Consider the following 12,274-nt stretch of genomic DNA (forward strand, 5'->3'; position numbering starts at 1 on the left):
GGACTGAGACCTTCTCAAACTGTCCTTTCCCAGTTTGTTAAGCAGCCCATCCCTGGAAGTAAGACCCCAATACAGTCTCCCCCATGAGAGATGCTGCAGAGATGTGGTATTTTCCCTGTGGACTGTGTGATTCTTAGGCTTTGAAAGTCCCCACGGTAATTCTGGAAGCTGGATTCCCCAAACCTTGATAAAGAGTAGCCAAAGTCTCTTTCACAGCACATTGAATCTTGCTCTGTGATCTCATGAATACTCCTTGACTTGGCTTCAGGCCCCAGTAGACAGACGCTGAGACTAGGATTCAGGTACACATAATTTATTGAGAGAGTAGTTTAAGAAAAGGGAATCAGTGAAGAAAGATAGGGCAGGGGAAAGAGAGAAGTAAGGATGCAACTTCTGATGGAGTTTAGCTTCAGATAAATTGCACTATAATTATTTCCACCGTGAAGGAAGAGGGATGGACTTTTGTAACACGTTCATCAATCATTAGCTATGGGCTCACCCTCCAACCCCAGAGGCAAAACCAGTGTGAGACGGCTCCCCTTGGTTAAAGGAAATTCTCTGAAGAAGATGGCGGCTGAGGATAATGAGACGGCTTTGGAACTGTGACAACCCTGAGAAGAGTCTCAGGTTTGACGGCGGAGTTTAGGGGCCCGCGAAAATAAGTTACATTTCTTGTCCGCAACCGGAAAACAGACGAGCTCCCCTCCCCACTCCCAGCCCCCTCATCTCTAACCACCCGGAATTCGAGGCGCGACCTTTTAAAGAACCTGTTGTAAAAGCTATGGAAAGAAACACCTGTGCGACAGACGCACTTTTTCGCTGAATACGTTCATGGCCTTAATTCCCAAAGTTCAGGGCTGGGATCCGTGATGCGCCTCTTCGTAGCCACCAGGGTCCTGCGGGTTCCCACCCTAAGGACGCAGTCTGGACCGCTCCTCGGGCCTCTCCTCCCCGGTCCGGGGCCTCTCAGCCCACGTCACGAGTCGTCTCAGCTCCCGCCTGTCCTTGAGGCCCCCAGACCCACCCCAGCTCCCAGGGCCCTTCCCCCACCCACACCGGGCCTGCAGGGGACTCGCAGCCACGAACATGTGCGCAACGCCCCCTCGTCCGGCTTTATGCTCGTGCCCCCCCAGGAGTGGGAGGGGGTGCGACCGAGGGTGGACAGCACCAGGGAGGGGAGGGGCTCACCGCGGGGTGCAGGGACTGGGTTAGAGCGGGGAAAGCGTTACCTTTTCTACGAGCTGATTTTCAGGACCACCTGAGTCCGAGAGGAACAGAGGAGGACAAGAAGTCGGGGGGAACTGAAGTGAACAGTCTTTTTCCGGGTTGGACTTTTTCAAGCGCTCACCAAATTTCCTGAGGCGGAAGCTGCCGAGGTTCCTGCCGACCCCTATCCCCACTCCCACCTCCACACCCGTCTCAAAAGGCTCCGGGTGGAAAGATGTCACGACAGATTTTGACCGTGCTCTTGAGAATGACAGCGCGGGATTTGAAGAGAAACTGCACGGGCTGACACCTGTAGCTGAAGGAAGATGGCCCTTGGGTCCAGCCCCTTGGCTCCACCCGAAAGATGCAGGTTCCTCCTCCTACCAGTCTGGCCCTTCAGGTACCTCAAATGAGTTACGTTATCACATATGGCCCGTTATTTCCTGCAAATCCTCAAAGGTTTTTTTTTTTTTTTTTTTTTTTAGATTACATATATTTTTAAAAATATATATTATAATAGTCTTTATCACTTATTTCCTAGCCGCGACTTTCTGTGACTCTTTTCCTTGGGATAACAGAAATATCCTGTCTAACGCTCCACCTGCCTATTACCGTTGCTGCCCTATTTTTCTGCCCTCAGCGTGTTCTCAGAAAGTGAAGCATCTCCCGGGAGTTGGCATAGTACAGCATAGTTTCGGAAGGCAACAGATTAACAACTGGATTGTTGTTGTTTAGACGCTAGGTCCTGTCTGACTCTTTTTCGAACGGACTGTAGCCCACTAGACTCCTCTGTCCATGAGACTTCCCAGGCAAGAATACTGGACTGGGTTGCCATTTCTTTCTCCAGGTAATCTTCCCGACTCAGGGATGGAATCCCTGTCTGGTGCATTGCCAGGCGGATTCTTTACCACTCTGCCAACAACCGGGTAGTTGTTGTTCAGTGACTAAGTAATACCCAACTCTTTGCGACCCCATGGACTGCAGCTCTCCAGGCTTCCCTGTCCTTCACTGTCTCCCGGAGTTTGCTTGAAACTCATGTCCGTTGAGTCCATGCAGCCATCCAACCATCTCATCCTCTGTCACCTGCTTCTCCTCTTGCCCTTCTCCAGCATCAGGGTCTTTTCCGATGAGTCGGCTCATCAGGTAACCTAAGTATTGGAGCTTCAGCTTCATCATCAGTCCTTCCAATGAATATTCAAGGTTGATTTCCTTTAGGATTGACTAGTTTGATCTCCTTGCTGTCCAAGGAACTCTTGAGAGTCTTCTCCAGCACCACAATTCCTAAGTATCAATTCTTCATCCCTCAACCTCTTTATGGTCCAACTCTCACAGCTGTACGTGATTACTGGAAAAACCATAGCTTTGACCATACAGACCTTTGTTAACAAAGTGATTTCTCTGCTTTTTAATATACCCTGTAGGTTTGTCATAGCTTTTCTTCCATGGAGCAAGCGTCTTTTAATTTTGTGGCTGCAGTCACCATCCACAGTGATATTGGAGCTCAAGAAAATAAAATCTGTCACTTTTTCCACTTTTCCCCCATCTATTTGCCATGAAGTGATGGGACTGGATGCTATAATCTTAGTTTTTTGAATGTTGAGTTTTAACACAGCTATTTCACTCTCCTTTCACTCCCATCAAGAGGCTTTTAGTTCCTCTTTGCTTTTCACCATGAGTGGTATCATCTGTATATCTGAGGATTTTATTTTCTTGGGTTCACTGTGGATGGCGACTGAAGCCATGAGATTAAAAGACACTTGCTCCTTGGAAGAAAAGCTATGACAAACCTGTACCAAACCTGCTAAAAAGCAGAGATATCACCTTGCCAACAAAGGTCCCTATAGACAAAGTTATGTTTTTTCCATAGCTTTTGTTGATATTTCTTGATTCCAGCTTGTGAGTCATCCAGCCTGGCATTTTGCATGATAAATACTCAGCATATAAGTTTAAACATGGTGATGATATACAGTCTTAATGTACTCCTTTCCCAATTTGGAACCAGTCCATTGTTCCATGTCTAGTTCTAACTGTTCCCTCTTATCCTGCATACAGGTGTCTCAGGAGGCAAGTAAGGTGGTCTGATATCCCCATCACTTGAAGAATTTTCCAGTTTGTCATGATCCACACAAAGGTTTTAGTGTAGTCAATAAAACACAAGTAGATGTTTTGTTTGAAATTCCCTTACTTTTTCTATGGTCCAGTGGATGTTGGCAATTTGATCTCTGGTTCCTCTGCCTTTTCTAAATCCAGTTTGTACATCTGGAAGTTCTTGGTTCAGAAGTTCCAGAACTTCCTCAGTTCTGGAAGTTCACATACTGTTGAAGCCTAGCTTGAAGGATTTTGAGCATTACTTTGTTAGCATCATCTATTACTGGGAAAAGACATCTTGATTCAGTTCAAGAGTACTTGTTCCTAGATTTGAGACAAGTTTGGAACCAATCAATTAAATGGCATAAAATAAGAAAAAAGTGGAAACAAGACAGAGAACCTGGTAATCAGTTCCTGGTGTTAAGTCACTGCTCCCAGAGTTTCCTGCCTATTCAAACAGTGGAGCCATGACAGCAATCAAGAGATAATCACCCTATTTTAAGATGTTGTAGTTACTTGTATCTTCTAGCTTACCAGTCTTTTAGGCAACATTGATGATCACAAAATGGCCCTAGATTTTTCTATGAATGAAATCACAATGAATGTATGGAGTCTTACTCTAGCCAAAATACATGAGATTTTAGAACTTTTATTCAACAAGTGTCTGACTAGTTTGTTTGGGCACTAGTCTCTCAAGTGAAACTTAAGCTCAGGAAGTTCCCAAGTTCTTTTACAGACATCATAACCACTCTTTACCATCCTCAGAGAAAAAGTTGAGGATCTTTTTATGCTGGCTTCCTCCTTACTCACACCCAGTAATTCAATCATCTTGTCTAGGAATAAGTTGTTCAGATTTCTAATTTATCAGTGACTTGTAAGCCAAACCTTAACTGACCTTTCCTAGTTTACAAATTTCCTCCCTAGTTACTTTGTTACTACATTGCTCTAAATTTGTAATCTTCAAAGCAATAGTTTCTTCTTTAAGGTTGTAAGGAACCTTCTTTAAATCAACTATATCCCTAGAGTAGAACAGAATAAACCACTGCAAGTCAGTAGATGTTACTCTGGTTTCTAGCTCTTCATACTCTTGTTGAGCTAAGATCTCCATGTGAAGAGGGCAAATGCACGGACAAAATTCTCCAGAACAGAACTGGGTTGTACTAGGCTAGGGTTGTTGAAAAATAATGCAGATAGCTATTGCCAGTAAGTATTTTCCACAAAGCAGGTAACATTGTAGGGGGTGTAGCTCAGTGGTAGAGCGCGTGCTTAGCATGCACGAGGCCCCGGGTTCAATCCCCGGCACCTCCAGTTGGGGCTTGGCTTTTCGAGTAGCAATTGTTCAGTGCTACTTAAGGTAGCTCTTAGTTTTCCTACCTGTTGAAACTTGTCACTCATAACTCGTGCTGATTTGCTCAAACTTATATTCTTGAAATTGGACAATGTTGCTTTACAATATTCTGTTGGTTTCTGGTGTACAACCATGCGAATCAGTCGTAATTATATACATATCCCCTCCTTCCGGAACTTCCCTCCCTTCCCTCTAGCCTTCCCACCTCCCATCCCCCGCCCTTCTAGGTTATCACAGAGCTCCAGGCTGGACTCCTTGTGTTATATAGCAACTTCCCACTTTACACATGATAGTATTTATATATGTCATGCTACTTTATCAATTCATCTCAGAGCCAACTACAGGGTAGTGTAGTTCTTTTTTTTTTTCTTAAGCTCCCCCAACCCCTACTCCCTACTGGAGTGAAGTAAAATGAGGGAGATTTAACTTTCCCACTGATTCTCAGGTGGCTCTATGGCTTAGTTGGTTAAAGCGCCTGTCTCGTAAACAGGAGATCCTGGGTTCGACTCCCAGTAGGGCCTTTCCTTTTTGCTCGAAGGTAGGGCAAACTTCTGAAAATTTTATGTTGGCTAGTTAACTGTGTTTTCTTATTGATCCTCCACAAATTCTCACCAAAGTTACAGCCCTAGAACTCTATCAGATACGTTGCAGGTTGTTTGATTGCAACTGCCTCAGGTTCCTTACTTTTAAAAAGAAGTAAATTAAAAAAAAAAAAGTAAATTCTTGGGAGATGACAATTCAAATGCAAACCACCTAATACTGCATGTTACTTTATACCTCAATCACTTTTCAAATAGGTTTTGCATTAAACTGTGGTAAAATGTTTTTGATCACCTACAGTGTTACTAGACAGAAAAATATGTATAAATCTGTCTAGGCTCTTAACAGTCTCTAGCTCTATAATTGATTTCATTAAATAAGATAATGAACAATGAATCTATTACTAGCTACAAAGGAAAATTAGGATGTTTGCAGGGTCATGCTTCACATTTTGAAGAGATTATGAGGAAGAATAGTATATTCCCATGCTATCTCTCTTAAGGAAAACATTAGAATATTTCAGGAATGATGATCAACTGGAAGGAAAAATGTCTTAGATACAAACACCCTAGAGCTAGGACAAAATCACTGTGAAAAGAGCAAGCTGGAGAATTCTGCCAGATATCTAAAGAAAGGTAGATTCAGCCCTAGAGACTTATGGAGCTTCCTTGTCTTTTTGTCTCCTATTGATTCATCAATTAATTCAACAATGTAAGCTGCTGGTTTTTTATGTACCAGGCATATTTCTGTCTTTCTTTCCTTTTATTTTCAGTTACATTTTTTCCCATGTTATGGGAACTTTTAAGATCTACTGTCTTAGCAGCTTTTAAATATACAATTCAGTATTGTTAAGTGTAGTCACCAACCTGTGAATTACATCCCCAGGACTTACTTATCTCATAAATGGAAGTTTATACCTTTTGACCACGTTCGCTCATTTTGCCTGCCACCCCTCATCCCTGCCTCCGATAACTACCCCAGGAATATTTCTAAGGGCAGGAAATACAGTAGCAAACAAAGCTAACAAAAAGCACTGCTGTCGTGGATCTTACATTCTCCTGGGGGTGACACGAAAAATAAAGAAAGTAATATATAAAATAAGTAAGCAAATAAGATACTGATGAAGTCTGCAGAGAAAAATAAAGCAATGAAAGAGTATGAGGCGAGCATAGGATGCTGCTGCTGCTGCTAAGTCACTTCAGTCGTGTCCGACTCTGTGCAACCCCATAGATGGCAGCCAACCAGGCTCCCCTGTCCCTGGGATTCTCCAGGGAAGAACACTGGAGTGGGTTGCCATTTCCTTCTCCAATGTGTGAAAGTGAAAAGTGAAAGTGAAGTCGCTCAGTCATGTCCAACTCGTAGCGACCCGATGGACTGCAGCCTACCAGGCTCCTCTGTCCATGGGATTTTCCAGGCAAGAGTACTGGAGTGGGGTGCCATTGCCTTCTCCAAGAGCATAGGATAGAGCTGGACTAACCAGAATGTCATCTGTTCTTTAGTAAAATCACTGACATGTTAAAATATAATTTTTTAACTTTTTGATGAGGAAGTGGTGGCTTCCCTGGTGGCTCAGACGGTAAAGTGTCTGCCTACAGTGTGGGAGACCAGGGTTCAGTCCCTGGGTTGGGAAGATCCCCTGGAAAAGGAAATGGCAACCCACTCCAGTACTCTTGCCTGGAAAATTCCATGGACTGAAATGCCTGGTAGGCTACAGTTCATGGGGTCAAATAGCCATGAAGTGGCTACTATTATTACTCTAAGAACTTGAGTAGCAATATTAAATAGAAAACTGATGCTCCTCCCCCCAACAATGCCTGAATCTGACTTCTGTTCATTTTGAATTAGAGCTTTATTTAACTAGTTCCCACTGCCTGTACTCAAATCTCAACTGTCCCACTTATTAGCTACGGTACCTTTGGTAAATTGCTTTCTCTCAATGGGCATCACTGTCCTCATGTATTCAAAATAGAAATTGTAATAAGCCTACCTAATAGAGTTAATGGGAGGACTTGTGGAGTAAATACACATAAAATAGTTTAGAAGGATATCTAGCACATAAAGAAGCAATCAATAAAATAAATAAGAATTGATTATACACAGAGCCTCACTCATTCCAAATCTGGATGATTTAGGTGATGATATTTGGAAGTTTTGAAAGGACAAGATTTAGATATGTTGATGGTGAAATGAGTTAAGATTTGGGGAGAGACTGGAATGGAGTGAATATTTTTTTCATGTGGCACAAGTGTGAATCTTTGGGGACCAGCAGGTAGACTATGGTAGGTGTAATTATGTCTCGCACCTCCCACCCTAGGTTGCCCATTTCCTAATCTCTAAAACCTGGGGAATATGTTATCTTGCCAAGCAAAAGGAATGTGATTAAGAATCTGGAGATAGGGAGATTATCTTGGATATTTGGATGGCTCTATGTAATCAAACTGTCCTTATAAGAGGGTGGTAGCTGGGTCAGAGTCAGAGAAGGAGATGAGACAACAGAAGCAGAGGTCAGAGTGATGTGAACATGAGTCAAGGAATAGGAGCATCCTCTAGAAGCTGGAAAAAGCAAGGAGTGATTTCTCCCCAAGACCTCTAGAGAGAGGGCAGCTCTGCTACACCTTGATTTTAACCCCACAAGACCCGTTTCAGACTTTTTACCTCCAGAGTTGTAAAAGAATACATTTATGCTATTTTAAGGTAATAAATTTTTGCTAATTTTCTAGTGCAGCAAAGAGACAGTTAATCCAAGTATATGGCTATAGGCAACATATTGAAAAACTGCTTTGCTGCCTAAGGAACCTGATTCGAAAGAAATCCGCTAAACCTCTTGAAGGACTACAGCCCAATTTATAATCGCATCATGATGACAGGGAGTTTGTCCTGAGGCCCAGATTTCACACAGAACTTGATTGGTGGGATAGTGAATTTTGTTTGTTACCCTGCTTCTTTCTCAAATGAGAGTCTGCGTGAGTGACAAAACTACTGTGCCTTCTCTGAGGTTCGAACTCAGGACCTTCAGATTATGAGACTGACGCGCTGCCTACTGCGCTAAGAAGGCTCTGAGGCAAGAGATTTTCAGTAAAACTATTGATTCTCTTTCAAGTTTACACAAACTTTCTGAGAAGTTATATTTTTCAAACAGAGTGCAAGATACGAGTATGTGCTGTGGCATATTTACTGTTGCTCTGAGTATGTCACAATGATCAAAATTATTTCAGGATTTCATCCTTGAAATAAATATGCAACACGGTGAAATTTTTTCTCCCACTATGCTTTAAATACCACTTACTGCTGGCTGACATCAGACTTCATTAGATTTCACTGTGCCCTACTTCACAACTACGGGTGTAGAAAGTGGGATACAGATATGAGGGGCCTGAGCTGGGTCCACAGGCTGGAAGATTTCCAGACTGAAACAATGAGGGACACAGAAATATGCTTAGCTCTGCTGAGGGTGAAGCTGGAGTCTCCTTATTAGCTCTGCATCTTCCTTGTCTGCCAGTATTCCCCTTAAAATTGATGTCTGACCAAGTCCATGATCTGAAGGGCTTTCAATTCTGGCTGGAAGTCCAGAATAATGTAAACAGAGGCGAGATAAAGTGGAAGAAATGGGGTGAGATGATTGAAAATGGAGAAACAATACACTGGATTTCAATCTGGCAAAGTGAAAAATTTCCCAAAATAGATATTGTAGGACTGAAGTGTAAATCTTGTGTGTGCCATCTATTAAGTTAGGAAAAATAACTCACTTGGTTTTTTTGAGAATATGTCCATTTTTTAAAACTTCATTATCTGTAAAATAGGATAATATTTCACAGTATTATTTAAAAGACTGAACGCAACACAAAAATGTTGTTCAGTGAATACTAATAAATGATACAAATGATGATAGCAAACTGGATTGAGTGCATATTACGGGCAAGGTACTCTTTTAAGCAGTTTTTATGTATGTTACATGTAGTGGCCATCTATCTATCACCGTAGGCAACTTTTAGTATTGTCATACCATTTACATATGATAAAAATAAGACCGAGTAAGTTTGAGTGACTTGCCCACAGGCTTGTGGCTACTCAGTAGATGAGAAGCAGTAGAACTCAGGCTCACTTAGCTATGATTACTATGAAGTCATTGAGTTGTGTTTGACTTTTTGCGACCCCATGGACTACATAGCCCACCAGGCTCCTCTGTCCATGGAATTTTCTAGGCAAGAATATCGGAGTGGATTGCCATTCCCTTCTCCAGGGGATTTTCTGATCCAGGGATCAAACCCCAGTGTCCTGCACTATTTATTGTCTGTCTTTTCTTCTAGAATATAAGCTTGACAAGGGCATCGGCTTTGTATTTTTCTTGTTCACTGTTTCCCTCCCAGAACTTAAAATAGTGACTGGTACATTGTATGGTTTCAGTAAGTTTTTATTGGATGAAAACCCCTACCTTAATGTATGGGTATTATACAACTGACTAAAATTTTACTGAGTACCTATGATGTGTCAAGCCCTGTCCTAGTAAGGTGTAACAGTCACAGATAAAATTTCAGACAACTTTCTACTGAACAGGAATATTTTATTATTGATAAAATGTTATGTGATTACTTCACTAAGATTCTACATAATTTAGTTCATTTAGCAACACTTTATAACAAAAGTTTATCTTCAAAATACTGTACTTTTTACCCTAAGATCCCAAATATTTCACAAACTGTTTCAGTTACTTTAAAAAATCATCCCTGTTCCTCCATTACAGATTAAGTGATGTCAGCAATAGTAGTAGACTTAATATATCCTAACTAGACTCTACTTTCAAATTGCTCTCAGGCACTCTTCTTTGATACTTCTCCATACATTTTCTCTTTAACTAAAAAATATAGGTAATTTAATCTCATTTTTTAAAAAAAGTTGAGCACTTCTTCACTGTATATAATATGTTCATAGAGATAATCAGACCTTTTGAAGAATTACACACCATTTCCCCTGATCATAGTAGGGCTTACTTAAACAGTGCAGCGTATAATGTATCAGGCTGTTCAGCGAGGGATTAGGTGGGGAGGAGACCCGGGAACTCGCCCAGTTCGCATAGGTGAGGTTGGAGCGGGTAGAACAAGCCCTCCCTGGGCTCGGAGAGGATGCTACACCACGTACTGAAAGCAAACTGATCCCTCCCTGAACTTTGTAAATTAAGACCATGATCACATTCAGCGAAAAGTAGGTCAGTTTGCGCGGTTGTTTTCTTTAGTAAGAAATCACACACAGACACACACAATGAATCAAGTTCCGTGTGAGCGGGGAGGAGAGCATCTCTGTTTTCTAGGTGAAGAAATCAAAAATAACTTCCCATTGCTGACTACCAAACGCAGTTGACAAATTGAAGACTCCTGATCTCTGCACCCCAAGTTTCGGTGGGTGCTGTGCCGGCGATTTCTAATCTTTTTTTTTTTTTAAATGATTGATTCGAGTTTATGACTTCGAGTTTGAGGGATATTATGCCTTGGCTGCTTCTCCCTGTACTTTCGAGTATCAGAAATATAACACAGAAGGCAAATGTGAATCTACCGAAGTAGGAACCTATTTGCAGATTTTATTCGTGGATGAGATGACAGAGTTGTATGTGGAGGGGGAAGGTGCTCTAGAAAAAAATAACAGGCTTGTGCAAGTCTTTTAAGCTGCTAAGAAGAAGTTTGAACGCTATACTTATGTGGTAGCGTGGCCGAGCGGTCTAAGGCGCTGGATTAAGGCTCCAGTCTCTTCGGGGGCGTGGGTTCGAATCCCACCGCTGCCATTTCTATTGTAGACCCACTTCTTTGAAGTAGTCGTGTGAACCCTTTAGAAGTATCTACGGAATGGTTTTGAATTGTTCTTACAGAAATAAGAAATAAGCAGAACTTGGTTGACAGTTGTTCAATTCAGTCGCTCAGTGGTGTCCGACTCTTCGCGACCCCATGAACCACAGCAGGCCAGGCCTCCCTGTCCAACACCAACTCCCGGAGTTTACTCACACTCTTGTGCATCGAGTCAGTGCCATCCAACCATCTCATTCTCTGTCGCTCCCTTCTGCTCCCACCTTTAATCTTTCCCAGCATCAGGGTCTTTTCCAATGAGTCAGTTCTTATGTGGCCCAAGTATTGAGCTTCAACTTCAGATTAGTCCTTTCAATGAATATTCAGGACTGATTTCCTTTAGGATTGACTGGTTGGATCTCCTTGCAGTCCAAGGGACTCTCAAGAGTCTTCTCCAACACCACAATTCAAAAGCATCAATTCTTCAGCGCTCAGCTTTCTTTATGGTCCAACTTTCACATCCATACATGACTACTGGAAAAACCATAGCTTTCACTATAGGGACCTTTGTTAGCAAAGTAATGTCTCTACTTTCTAATATGCTGTGTGGGTTTGTCATAGCTTTTCTTCCAAGGAGCAAAAGTGTCTTTTAATTTCATGGTTGCAGTCACCATCTGCAGTGATTTTGGAGCCCAAGAAAATAAAATCTATCACCGTCTGCAATGTTTTACCATCTTTTTGCCATGAAGTGATGGGACCAGATGCCATGATCTTCATTTTTTGAATGTTGAGTTTTAAGCCTTCATTTCCATATCAGCATAGGAATAGCTTATTTTTCTTTTGTCTGAAAATATTCCATGTTATGGATATATTTTTATTTAACCAGCCACATTTAACAATATAAACAACACTGAAATAAATAATATCTGCATTTCATAAGTGTGTGTATTAGAGAAATTTCTGAAAATGCAATTGCTAGATTAAATATGTGCGATGGTAATTTTGGTGGTTCTTGTCTTAGTCTTTCCTAATGTTACTAATTTATCCCCAGAGAGTCGAGGAAGGGCTTGTTTCCTTGACACCATGACCCACACAGAACATTGCTGTGACATTGAGAATTAACAGCCATTAAATTCTTACAGAGACCCAGATATTGTCATAGTTCTTTACATTGTCATATTATATTCTCAGTAATATATAAGAAAGTTCATATTATTATTCCTATTTTATTAAGAGAAAGAAACTGAAGTTATAACCAGTTAATCTCTTGTCTGTAGGTGGAGGAATCAGGATGTCACTACCGTAGGGCAAACTGAAAAAA

At 41.7% G+C, this 12,274-nt stretch overlaps 1 protein-coding gene and 4 non-coding genes across 5 annotated transcripts in view; 3 read left to right on the plus strand and 2 right to left on the minus strand.

Annotated features, from left to right (window-relative positions):
* The window catches only part of GPX5 (glutathione peroxidase 5), a 44,755-nt gene extending 43,214 nt beyond the window's left edge, over window positions 1–1,541 (minus strand). The window contains exon 1 of the mRNA XM_070456885.1: window positions 1,230–1,541. The gene's annotated coding sequence lies outside the window, so the exon portion shown is untranslated. The remainder of the gene's footprint in view (window positions 1–1,229) is intronic.
* A 2,989-nt stretch (window positions 1,542–4,530) lies between these two features.
* Window positions 4,531–4,602, plus strand: TRNAA-AGC (transfer RNA alanine (anticodon AGC)). Its single transcript has one exon. It is a non-coding gene; the product is annotated as a tRNA-Ala (tRNA).
* A 487-nt stretch (window positions 4,603–5,089) lies between these two features.
* On the plus strand, window positions 5,090–5,163 carry TRNAT-CGU (transfer RNA threonine (anticodon CGU)). The gene has a single exon. It is a non-coding gene; the product is annotated as a tRNA-Thr (tRNA).
* A 3,001-nt stretch (window positions 5,164–8,164) lies between these two features.
* Window positions 8,165–8,237, minus strand: TRNAM-CAU (transfer RNA methionine (anticodon CAU)). The gene has a single exon. It is a non-coding gene; the product is annotated as a tRNA-Met (tRNA).
* A 2,636-nt stretch (window positions 8,238–10,873) lies between these two features.
* Window positions 10,874–10,955, plus strand: TRNAL-AAG (transfer RNA leucine (anticodon AAG)). Its single transcript has one exon. It is a non-coding gene; the product is annotated as a tRNA-Leu (tRNA).
* Window positions 10,956–12,274: the final 1,319 nt, after the last annotated feature.

The sequence above is a fragment of the Odocoileus virginianus genome, chromosome 27 (assembly GCF_023699985.2).
Source record: "Odocoileus virginianus isolate 20LAN1187 ecotype Illinois chromosome 27, Ovbor_1.2, whole genome shotgun sequence".
Lineage (NCBI taxonomy): Eukaryota > Metazoa > Chordata > Mammalia > Artiodactyla > Cervidae > Odocoileus > Odocoileus virginianus.